At 42.1% G+C, this 12,579-nt stretch overlaps 1 non-coding gene across 1 annotated transcript; it reads left to right on the forward strand.

The window, feature by feature from the left end:
- The first annotated feature begins 12,236 nt into the window (after positions 1 to 12,236).
- On the forward strand, positions 12,237 to 12,318 carry TRNAS-GCU (transfer RNA serine (anticodon GCU)). The gene has a single exon. It is a non-coding gene; the product is annotated as a tRNA-Ser (tRNA).
- Positions 12,319 to 12,579: the final 261 nt, after the last annotated feature.

Raw genomic sequence — 12,579 nt, forward strand, 5'->3', positions numbered from 1 at the left:
TGCTTCCTCCCTCACCACCACACACACTACATTATACAAAATTAACTCCCTCTCTCACTACCACACCACTACTACCACACTACAGCACTGTATCTCCCTCAGTCACCTCCACACCTTCCCCCACCACCCCTACCACACCACTAAATCCTCCCCCACCACCACTAACATACCACATCATCCCTACCACACCACCAAACCCTTCCACACCACCATACCCTCCCTCATCACCCCTACCACACCACCACCCCTACCACACTACCACGCCTACCACACCACCACACCTTCCCCCGCAATCCCTGCCACACCACCAAACCCTCCCACACCACCATACCCTCCCTCATCACCCCTACCACACCACCACACTTTCCCCCACAATCCCTGCCACACCACCACACCCTCCCTCATCAACCCTACCACACCATCACACCTTACCCCACAATCCCTGTCACATCACCACCTCCTCCCTCATCACCCCTACCACACCACCACACCTTCCCCCACAATCCCTGCCACACCACCACACCCTCCCTCATCACCCCTACCACACCACCACACCTTTCCCCACCACCCGTACCACGCCACCAAACCTTCCCCCACCACCCCTACCTCACCCTAAACCCTCCCCAGTCATCACTACCACACCACCTCTACACTACCCCCAACCACCACCACCACTCTCTCCCCTCCACCACCATCACACCTTCCCCCACCACCACTACCACCACCACACCCATCCCAAACACCACCACCACACCCTCTCTCATAACCACCACCACACCACCACACCATCTCCCACCACCACACCATCTCCCACCACTACATGTTGCCTTACCTGTATCTTCCTTTCACCATCACCTCTTCAATGCAAATCCTATGAGACACTGCTTTTACGTGCCCTTGTTTAATTGTGACCACTACACTAACAATTTACTGCTAACCTCTTCAGTGCCAGGATGTCATTGGCTTTATCGCTGCTGCCACCCGACAATTTTATACAGTTTTGCAGGCGCCTTTGGCAGTACAGGTTTGACTGAACGACGACTGGCAGCCATTTACCTTCCTTCAACTTAATAAAATATTCAGCAAAAAGCCAGCATAACATTGTGTTATCTTCAGTGCACGGAATAATTTGGGAATTACTGGTAACACACACACACACACACACACACACACACACACACACACACACAGAGAGGGGGGGGGAGGCGGTATATTCGAAGAGAGTGCTATGGATGAATAAAAGGAAGCAAAACATCTTGTGGACTACATTAGGGCGAAGAAAAATTAATAAAATAAAAAATGGAGAGGCAGGGAAGGGAGATAATAAACTAGGGAGAGAACAGAGAGCGAGGCGGGAGACGAAAGGCGGGGGGGAAGAGGCAGGAAAGAAGAAAGAAGACAGGAGAGGAAAAGGAGATAAAGTAGTGTGAAGAAAAGGACCAGATAACCAAGCCAGGGCGATGGTCACCATGATAACAGTGTCCCTGATATCAACCAACATACCTGCTGTTATATCTCCTCTCTTGCCCTACCTTCTCCACACTCCTTCCCTCCCTCCCTGATTTGCCATTTCTGTCCTGTCCCTTTCCTGCTCCCTTATCTCTTCTTCCTTGTCTCTCTTCCTACATATACCTCACTTCGCCCCATCCCCCACCTTCTCTCTCTCTCTCTCTCTCTCTCTCTCTCTCTGACATCATGCCCTCAGTACTGTACTTAACGTAAAAGGAAAGAACATGAAAATCAAAAGACTCAGCTTTAAGACAGAGTGACAAAGTGGGACAACGTGAAGAAAGAAAAGACGATGACGAAAGGAGAAAGAGAAGACTGGAAAAATTTGGTAGATAAGGTTGGAAGATAACAAAGGTGGTGAGGAAATATTGAGATAAATGATGCCAGGAAGGAAGATAAGAATGGGATAGCCCAGGATGACAAGGGTTCTCTCTCTCTCTCTCTCTCTCTCTCTCTCTCAAAAGGATTATTACTTACTGTCCTGTTGAAATCACTGTACAGGCCTTGTGGCAGAAATTCCACCATTGAGGGGTTTCAACCCCCCACCCAGCCCAGGGCTTTTGACCGATTTTCATTAAAAACAACAGGCTTCCAGGGTTTATGGATATCTACCTTCTTATATTGTTTTCAGAACGATTGGCACAAAATTGTGACCTGCTGACGGCAGAAAAAACAAGTAGACGGAAGACAAACATACGGAACTGACCAACATGGTTGCCAGTCTTTTGATTCCGGCCAGCAGTAATGTCAGTGTTAAGAGATGTATATACAAGAAGGGGCCTTCATTGAGTGTAACATCCTGCCCAACAGCTCGTGTAAGTGCTGAACATTTGATTCTGTCATGTGACACTGACCTTCGACCGACTGTTCTCAAAAGTGAAGGACTACATTCTTGCCTGACACTTAACACTTCCACCAAGTTTGGTTCATATCAGGTCAACATTGTCTGAGTTGACCTTGCCCTGTGACCATGACTTTTAACGTTTCTCTGCGACACTGACCTTTGTGACTGTCCTCAAGATAATTTTTTTATATCCTTGTCTTACCCTGAACCTTTCCCCAAAGTTCAGTGTTAATTGGTTTAAAACTAAGATGACTGCCATGTGACCCTGAAGACGACCCGTTGTTCTCAAAAACGGTATTTCAACTCCTTAACTGATCCGCAACCGTTCCACTAACTTTCATCCAAATTAATCAAAACTGGCTGCTATATTGCTTACACACACACACACACACACACACACACACACACACACACACACACACACACACAGGTGATATCCTTCCATATACTTGGAAATACAATAAAACCAATATAAGTAAGGCTCAACAGATGATGCAGTTCAGCCAACTGTTCAGGAACGAGTCCAACACTAAAATAACCCTGTCATGAATAACAGTGTGGAGAGGCGAGACGAGACCTGAACTAAGTAAACTGATGTTGCCTCAAACTTTATCGTGTCACGACGACAACCAAAGACCGGCCAGACCCTCTGAACTGTAACACAAGTACACCTCACATCCTTGATACTACTCACCTGCAACATACACTGAAATATATGTGTCAGCCTCTAGACACCAGCATTATTACACAAAGGGGGACCACGGTAAAATATGACTGCAAGAAAATTCATATAAGCATTTTTCTTGCAATAATTAACTGACAAGACGGACATGTAAAATTTACAACCGTATCCAGACGGAATGTATGCGAGTTATAAAGGACAAAATATATCCTATTCTCTTGTTACAAAACACTAAGCAGGCAGGAGGCATGATAAATATGTCAATAATATGAACCACTCATTCGATGGAATAATTTAAAAGATAAGACAAATATTATTTAAAAAGGACAATAAACCCATTACCTCAGCACCTGGATTTTGGCTGAAAGTTGGGATACATTTCCCACTTTTACGATGCCATAATTTAATAGCAATGACGAATGTGATGAAGATTATATAACGAAATTCATGTTCTCAATATCGACATTAAGTGGGTAGGAAGACCCATAAATATGGATGGGAAAGGATATCCATGAGTTTCTCTATCGATGTAATGATTTATCGGATATAATGGCTACAAGACTGAAATTACACTAACACTGATATAAGCAGGTAGGAAACTCGATATAAATGGCTGCAAAGAGGACAAATATAGGTCATTTCAGTGTAATATTTTTCAGACAGAATGGATGTGAGTTATAAATGACAAGGGAACCCACTCCACTTGGCATCAAACTTAACACCATGAATGTTGTTCCACTCTCCCTACTTAGTAATTTACGAGGAAAGCTGGATACAGGCATAAAAGGGTCACATCCTTTCGACACTAAAATTAGCACAGGCGGGCAGGAATGCGATAAAATAGCAGTAAAAATATGAACCACTTTTATGAAGTAATAAGCTACATGGATATAGGTATTAAATGACAAACACCATTCCCTTCACCTCAAACTAAACAGAGGAAGAAAACCCGATTTTTGTAGTTCCACTCGCGATTCTGTACCTGCTAAGTATAGTGGATATAGAGGGTACAGTAAGTGAGAGGGGATTATATACTTTCTGTTCTCTATATATTAACATTAACATTGAGTGGAAGGTAATGTAATAACAATGAATGGAAAGGGACACATGGGAGACAGTTTTCCCATGCAATAACCTACCAAGGAAGATTAATGTAGAAGGGAAAGAATATATATACATATAAATTGTACCAAGGATGATGGATGTAGGTGAGAAAGACTGCATACACACCATTTTTACATAACAGTTACCACAACTAGGAAAGAAAATGACAAATATGGATGGAAGAAGCCAGATATAAATCACTGTATTGATGCCAAGAGTTACTAAGTAAAATGGATACGGGTCGGGAAGGATGTGCAGAGTCGACCACAAATGTTTTAAGACTCCCGTTATAGCTTGAAACACAGGATGATGAGCTTTGAAATACATTTTTTTTTTTTTGTCCTTCTCCAATACAGGTATACTATTCTGTGTTTCGTCACTCATTAACCCTCCTAACGGAAGGTAATAAAATAGAAAGCAAAATCAAGATACATTCATATCGAGATGCCAGGACACATTGCATTTACAAGAGGAGGTTAAAAGTCAGTGGAAAAGATAGACTGATGAAAACTGTTCTGGCTGGACAATAATGCTTCATACTGACAATAAAAAAAAAACAATAGATATGCACCATTCTCCTAACGTGGAATATAATACACAAGGAATACATATGAATATAGCTCGAGACGAGCACGCCAGGCCAACTAAAGATTCAGGCGAGAGTCCGTCGGTGAATAGGGATCGGCATGACTTCCACGGGTCGGGTAGGCTCTTGGTGATGGATGAATGCATAAAATTGAACCGTACCAGAGTGGGGGGGTATGATGGAGTGCCGATATTTATGCATGTCTGGCAGAGAGGGAGGGAGGAGGGTAGGAGGAAGAAAAAGAGAATGAGATACTGAAGGGAAGGGAGGGAGAAAGGTAGGAGGAAGGAAAAGAGAGTGAGACAGCGAGGGTGGGAGGGAGAGAGGAGTAGAACAGTAAACAGTTGATTGGTTGGCTGAACTCAGTGCCATTATTTTTGTACGTTTATGGGTGTTGGTATGGTGGTGGTGGATGGGTAATAGATTATGTGGCAATATTTCCACCTCATCTTTGTACTAAGGTTGAGCACAAAGTTTTGAACCCGTCACTGCTACGGATCCTTCCCAAGAAGAACAAAACTGTCTGGTGGAGGATCATACAAATTAAACATGGTTCCTTTGGTGAAATTTGTGAATGACCCTGTCCATTCACTCAGTATACACGTCTTGAAACTCCTCCTCCTCTTCCTCCTTCTCCTTCTCCTTCTCCTTCTCCTTCTCCTCTCTCTCTCTCTCACACACACACACACACACACACACACACACACACACACACACACACACACACACACACACACACATCCTGAGTTACTCTCGCAACACACATAGGGTAGTGCCATTTCGTCCACTGTCAGGTTAAAAGAGGCTACCCTTTCTCAGGTGTTATCAACAAAATAGGTATCGAGACTCTTGCTAAACACTGCATTTCGAGACAAAACGCGAAGAACTTTGAAATGCCGTACTGTATGCCTTGTTTCAATAACTGTATATTGTTTTCTATTCCGTCGCTCAAAGCCCACCAGCCTCCTGTAGTATTTTTAATATTTTTTACACTACTAGGTAATTTTATGCAGCGTAGGAGACTTTCGGAACACAAGGGGTTATATACATCCTTCACGAACCACTTCACTACCAGGGTTCTCTTCTAAGCTGCGTAAATTATCTAATACCTGCAAGAACAATTAACAATAATACTTTCTTGCTGAAAAGGTTAAAATAAATTATCTTGGCATAAACTATTTCGTTAAGCAGATTCACCAGACTTGCTGACACATATGGAACGAGATCAAAAGCACCAGATAGACGTAGGAGCGTCAGGGTCCTAATAAGGCGATTTGCTAAATATGCTGAAGTGTATGGACGTGAAACGTGAGCTGCACGGTCCTAATGCGAGGCCTTGCTATAGTTATTAAAGGTCACGGCAGTGGAGCACCTCGTTTTCGAAAATCGTAAGAGACAAAGAAATGAAGCCAATCCTGGAAATTATCCCGCATAGAAAAGTTTTGCTCAAGGTCAGTTTCACTTATGGTAGACGCTCTCGATTATTATTTTGCGGATTATGCATTACCAAACCTACTCCTCCAGTTACGTCTATCCTTCGTCAGTTGTTGTGGTGAGAGGTGCAGGGATCAGCCCTGTTGGTGTGCTGTAGGACTACTGGACCTCGGAAAGGGTACTTGGACCTTCACTCTGCTGCACAAACCACCACCGTGCCGCCCTGCCAGCCTCACCACGCCTGAGGGTGTGAGGTAACATGACCCTGATTGTGTGGTGGAGTCACAGAGAACCAGGTCAAGATATACGATGGAACAGGTACAAGTGACATGATACTGAAATGTAATCTTCTTAGGCCGATGATATATAAGGACTATCCGATTACCACACTAACTGTTCGACTACACATCTTTAGCCTTTTAGCTGCAGTTGGTTTCTCTTCAGCTGAATAAAGCTACCTTGTTGAACTTGAAGTAAACTACAAAGTTTTTATTTTATAGCTATGATGAAAATCGAAAATTTTAGCTTTTGGCAGCTGTAAGTTTATCGTAGAAAAAAAAAACATTCAAGTTAGCCAAGAACAAATTGCAACCTTCTTACTTTGCAGTCAAAGGGATAAACTAGAAGCTCCGACTAGAGCCAGTAAGCAAGGTACCGGTATGTAAGCTGATCAGAAGTTAAGCTGTGTTTGCTCTTATCATTCAGGATTATCATGGACACGTCTCGCTTTGTGTACGGAGGGATCTTGTACTGTAAGCCTTTTTCTTGGTTTTACATATTATAACATCAGTCAGACTCCTCACTATGCCAGATTTCCTGTCCTCTCTTTCCACTTTAAGTCCCCCACATGTCCTTTCTTCGTTGTTTTCTTCACTTTTAACACCCAGATGTATACTCGTATGTTGTTCTTCCTTTGTTATCTTCCTTTCTGTTTTTATATCCTGTTAAGCACGCCATTTTTTCGTCGTTTTCCCTTCTCTACATGATTTACTCTGCTATATTTTCAACTGATTTGTGGTCGTGTTCCCGTGTTTTATTTCTTAAGGGTGATAATGCCTTTTTTTTTTTTTTTTTTAAATCCTGCCCATCCCATCCCCAGACTATTATTTAAACCAAGGGCGAATTTCAAAATGTGCTTACAACCGTAAGTAATTTGTTTCACTTTGAGAACTGAATACAACAGTTGATTAAAATATCTGATGGCAGCATGATCAGTAAGAAGACGTCACCACAGAAGGGAGGTTGCACCATATTGTGTGTAATTGTTTATTTCAAGACATTATCGCAAACAACATCGAGTATATAAGATATAAACACTATGCAAATGAATAACAAGACGTAAAAAGCAAAACATGTTGACAAAGGCGAAGTGTTAAAGATTCTCCTACAGTAGGTACTGGAGAATATGACCCATGTTTATTACGTACTTGTTCTACCATCCTCATCATCATCATCACTACCACCCCAGCAATAATTTCCACCTAAGGGAGGTGGAGTGAGCCTTTTCTCATGTACAGTTGGCCGCACTCCCGCGAGGGCCACCTTAGTGTTGTCAACGCTGGCCGAGATAGTAACCGCGAATCATTAGTAGTGAGCTCTGATCGAAGCATTCACAGGACTGAGGGAGGGAGCGGGTTTGAGGTGGGTAGGTGGGTGCCTGTACACGAGAGGCGAGATATGACGATTGTTGAGGCGACAGAAAAGTGTAATATTTATTAAAAGAAATTTTTTTTTTCGGTGTTACTTTTGCCATCATGAAAAGTAAAAAGATCAACTTTAAATATTATACTGCAAAACAAAGACAACCGATCAAGATTCATAATTGTAGACTTTAATCGTATTTTATTTTATTGTCGTTTCCAAGCAATGGACGCTGTAAAATACAGACAAAAACTGCCTGAAAATAATGAATCAGAATGCTGTTTATTAATCACATGTAACAAATGTAAGTAACTTCATCCGGAATGTGGCAGCTGCTGACACCACTGGCACATATCAACATCGCCCATATCTAGCGTTACCTAACAAGCAGTTTAAAATCGCATCGTTGCGTCATCGCATCGTGGAGTTATCAGGGCTCCCATTGACCTTCACATGATAGCAGATTAAATATATATATATATATATATATATATATATATATATATATATATATATATATATATAGATAGATAGATAGATACATAGATAGATAGATAGAGATAGATAGAGAGAGAGAGAGAAAGCAAACCTCACTTATCAATGAACAGATAAGCATCAGCAAACCTGAACTGGTAGTTGTCCAGCACACACTTGAAAACCAGTTGCCATGAGACATTTTGATAGTGCTTCCTCTGTTAGATTAAATCCATATAAATGGGTTTTCTATGGTGGTATCATAACCTACAACTTAGATATACTCGTATAAATTCCTTTCTATTAGGTTTAATTGAATCCTTATAATTATGAAACTACTGGTTTGTGTGGCATGATGAAAATATGATGGATGTTATAAATATGTGTCGGTAGTATTGATACTCCTGACACTGGGGAAAAAAAAAAATCATATAATCTCAGAGTTTGTTGTAATTGTATTAAATGATATAAATGTTGCTCGCATTTATTTTGGTGTTTCGTGTATCACACAGATATGATCGCAGACATAGGAGTCGGACGCCGTACGCAGTCAGGGATCGAGGGGACATGGAAATGACAATAAAAACATAAGAGAAGGGAAAAAGAAAAATGACAAACTTAAGTTTCATCCTATACGCTACAGACAATACTCAAGGGTACGGTGTCTTAGCCCTGAACAATGTATTGTACTGTATGAAAGTTAACACATTCGGATACATTACAGTCAATTAGGTGCTAAAGAAATAGTGATAAGTTGTAAACAAGCTACTGTACTGTACGGTATCTAGAATATGACACTCCTGTTATCATGCGAGAGATAAGCGAGCCAATGTTGTCGGGTGTTAGGAAACGCTTGATAAGGAGGATACGGAGGTGTGTGCTAGGGGTGTCAGCAATTACCGCATGCAGTATTAAGGATTCACATTTGCTATATTCAATAGCATTATGCTTTATGGTTTCCAAGCATTAACTGTGCCACTTTTCACAGCGGTAATAACTTTACAATAAAGGTATTAAAATATATATGATTTGTTACCAGGTATTGTAGATTTATATTATATATAGCTTCCAGCCTTACACTCATCTGTTTCAGACGTCATCCCTCACCTCTCGTGCATAGGTATCCCCCCACTCTCCTCAAACCCCCTTCCTCCCCCCCAAACTCTCTCTGTACGACTCTCTCTTACTGGCTGTGGATGCTTCGAACACATCTCTCTACTAGTGTTTCAGAGTAAATATCTTGGCCAGCGTTGACAACGCTGTGGCCCTCGCGGGAGTGCGGCCAGCTGTACAGTCAACAAAAGTATGGAGACTCCAACTTTAATTAAATCAGGCCCGGACGATATTTCTCCATATGTGGCTGTTTGGTTGGTAACTAAATAAATAATAAATGAACGCCCTGTAATCCAGTGGGTTAAGCCTCTCTCAATGGATGTTGCCCATTAGGACTAAAGCCTAAGGGATAGATGCAGTTTATTGCTCACATAATGCTGCCCAGGGGTTTATCACTGGTCACCCTTGCCTTAAATCTCTGTACTAAGTAATCTGGTCGCGAGTCCAAACGCTCCAGATGTTTTCAGGGGAAGTACAGACGTGGAAGACGGATGGATGGATGGATGGGTCACTGTCTCTGGGAACTCTAAGCAACAGTAAATTCAGGATGATGCCACATTATTTGTACAATACTTTTTGCCTTTCAGCCTGTGACGACTTTTGTTACATTACTGCTACCACAGAAAGCTTTTCTCCCCTTCAGATAAGGTAGAATTAGAAGAACTCGAGTTACAGACTTTATTAACCCCTGCAATATGTGAAGTCTTTCCTGCGTTGATTAGAGCTGTCTAGAGTTAGTAAATATGAAATACAACAATAATGAAGGCGTCAAGACAATAGGATAAATGGATGCTGAAATACAACACACAGAACAGTGGTTCACAGCTCTTGGTCCTGTGTTGCAAAATGTACTGCACAACGGGAGTACAGATCCCTTCTTTATTGATTACACGCAGCTGATAGAACACTTCGACTGCCACATGCATTGGTGTTTATACAAACGTACTTGGTCGGCATGAGATATTATTAATTCTAGTTATCACTGACCATACAGTGGACCTCATAATGGGCTGATACTGAATACAGAATAGTACAGAATAATCAGAAGTCTTCCTAAGCTCATAATTTCCCAATTCGTATATGGCCAGCATTAGGAAGAGCAAACATCATCTATCACTCTCCCTGCAGTGGACAGCATACGGACAAGTACAGAATGCCATGAGAATTTTTCCTGTATCCATCATCTCTCCTGTCGTTCTGGTTCGTGCTTGGACAGCATGAAGAATTGTAAACCTTGGCTGTCAGTCTCACCACCACTGGACCTAACACGGATTGATACAGAATACAGAACAGTACCAGCATACTTCCTAATTCCTTCAACGGTCTGACTTGTACTTAGCCAGCATAATGAATGGTAAATTTGGGCACCCATGCCCCTGTGGTAGGCCTTAAACAAACTGATGGAGAAAATTACCAACACCTCTTCTAACTCCCCTTAGACATACCTCCTGTTCCTGATTCTGTAATGATCTTGTTCACTTAGGTTGTTATGTATTTGGTTAGCATTAGCAAAGGTAGAGTTTGGGTATCTATATCTTCGCAGTATACATCGTACAAATGGATATTAAATACAGCCAACCCCTATCATAAACCCTTAGATTTTCCTCATGCCTGTGTCTGCCTCTCATACCCCAGCACACCAATCCTAAATGAGTCTCTTCAATCACTGGCTCAAACAATCAATCAGGCGCATCGATCTGACTTTCAAATAAAACTGTCTTTTCAGTCATACATCCAGATCAATCAGCTGCATCGATATGTCTCCTTCTGCAGCCTCCATTTTTTTTCCATTCTCTCTCTTTTGTTTTGTCTCTGATCGTATGTATCTGTGTTTGTCTAACTGCATCTAATTGTCTCTCTGTCCATTCATTTGTCTCAACGTCTATCTGGCCACCCTTACGGCTTTTATTTACATCAGTATGTTACTCTGTGGCTCTGTGATAATCGCATTCACTCCCCGATCTGCTGTTTCTGAGTCTGGTTCGAATCCAGCCTACATGGACATTTGAAGTGGGCGGTGGTAGTATGTCCTTTCATATACCATCATAATTCAATCCTTATTGGTTCATATCAGTGACACATACTGTACAGTCTGACACACATAAAGACATCCACTTAAAAAAACTTTCACCTACGCTACTGTTACAAGAAACGTCTCTTGCTGATTCGTACATAGCGAGCATGAGGAAGAAAGGATTCTATCACTCTTCTTCCGTGGAGAAAGTTCGGCCCTGCTGGGCACTTTAATGGTCAGATACAGACATACAAATTACGGCTATAAATATATCAAAAATAATCCTCTATATCACGTACACGAAGGTCGGTTAGGTTATTCAATCATGCAGTCTTTTGTCCCATCAGGAGCATAAGGTCCCGGGGCTGGGCTGCTCAGCCCCGACATTTACGGCGAAGGCAACTAGCCTCGCTGGCCTCTGGGTGGCATTATGGAAACAAGAAACCCCAGTTATCTCTCAGAGTAAGCCCATCCGACCCTAATCCCATTAGTCTTAACCCGCCTGACCACCTGCCGTCATTTGATTACATGGTTACCATCCGACATAGTAACTTGTTTCCAGGATTACAAGAAAACATTTGAAATTTGGCTTGTTACTCTATGTGGTTACCAGAAGGTAGCAGTGCATCAAATGAGTGGATGGTGCCCGCCTCCCGCTTACAGCACTAGAGTCTCAGTTTCTGGTAAGTCTCAGTCCTCTCCTAGAATACGGTCGGCAAGAATTAGTTGACACTTAAATCTCCCGTTGCACTGCTGGGTGAACAAGGACATGGGGAAAAACAAACTTTGTCCAGAAGTCTGATCGGCCGGATAACTGAATGCAATTTTTCTCTCAGACGAGGTGGCCGAGAGGTTAAGGCGTTGGACTGCTAATCCAATAGGGTCTCCCTGCGTGGGTTCGAATCCCATCCTCGTCGTACGATGTTTTCCCCTTTATGTTTTAGTATATGTGCTGTACTTAAAATCACTTAAGCAAAATACACCATCTGCCCGACGGAAAGGCAACTGCCTCTTGATTGCACAAATTATTTCTTTGCTTAGGACTCTTGGCTGGATCCTAGTTTATTATATAAATAATATCGTTACCTTTCTTCCTCACCGATAAACTGTGCGTCCATCACCTTTGTATCATCGTACATGTTACTCATGTAAACAGTGTTGGTACCACAAACAGAAAT

Source organism: Coenobita brevimanus, chromosome 114, assembly GCF_032717465.1.
Source record: "Coenobita brevimanus isolate Jiangsu-jjx chromosome 114, ASM3271746v2, whole genome shotgun sequence".
NCBI lineage: Eukaryota > Metazoa > Arthropoda > Malacostraca > Decapoda > Coenobitidae > Coenobita > Coenobita brevimanus.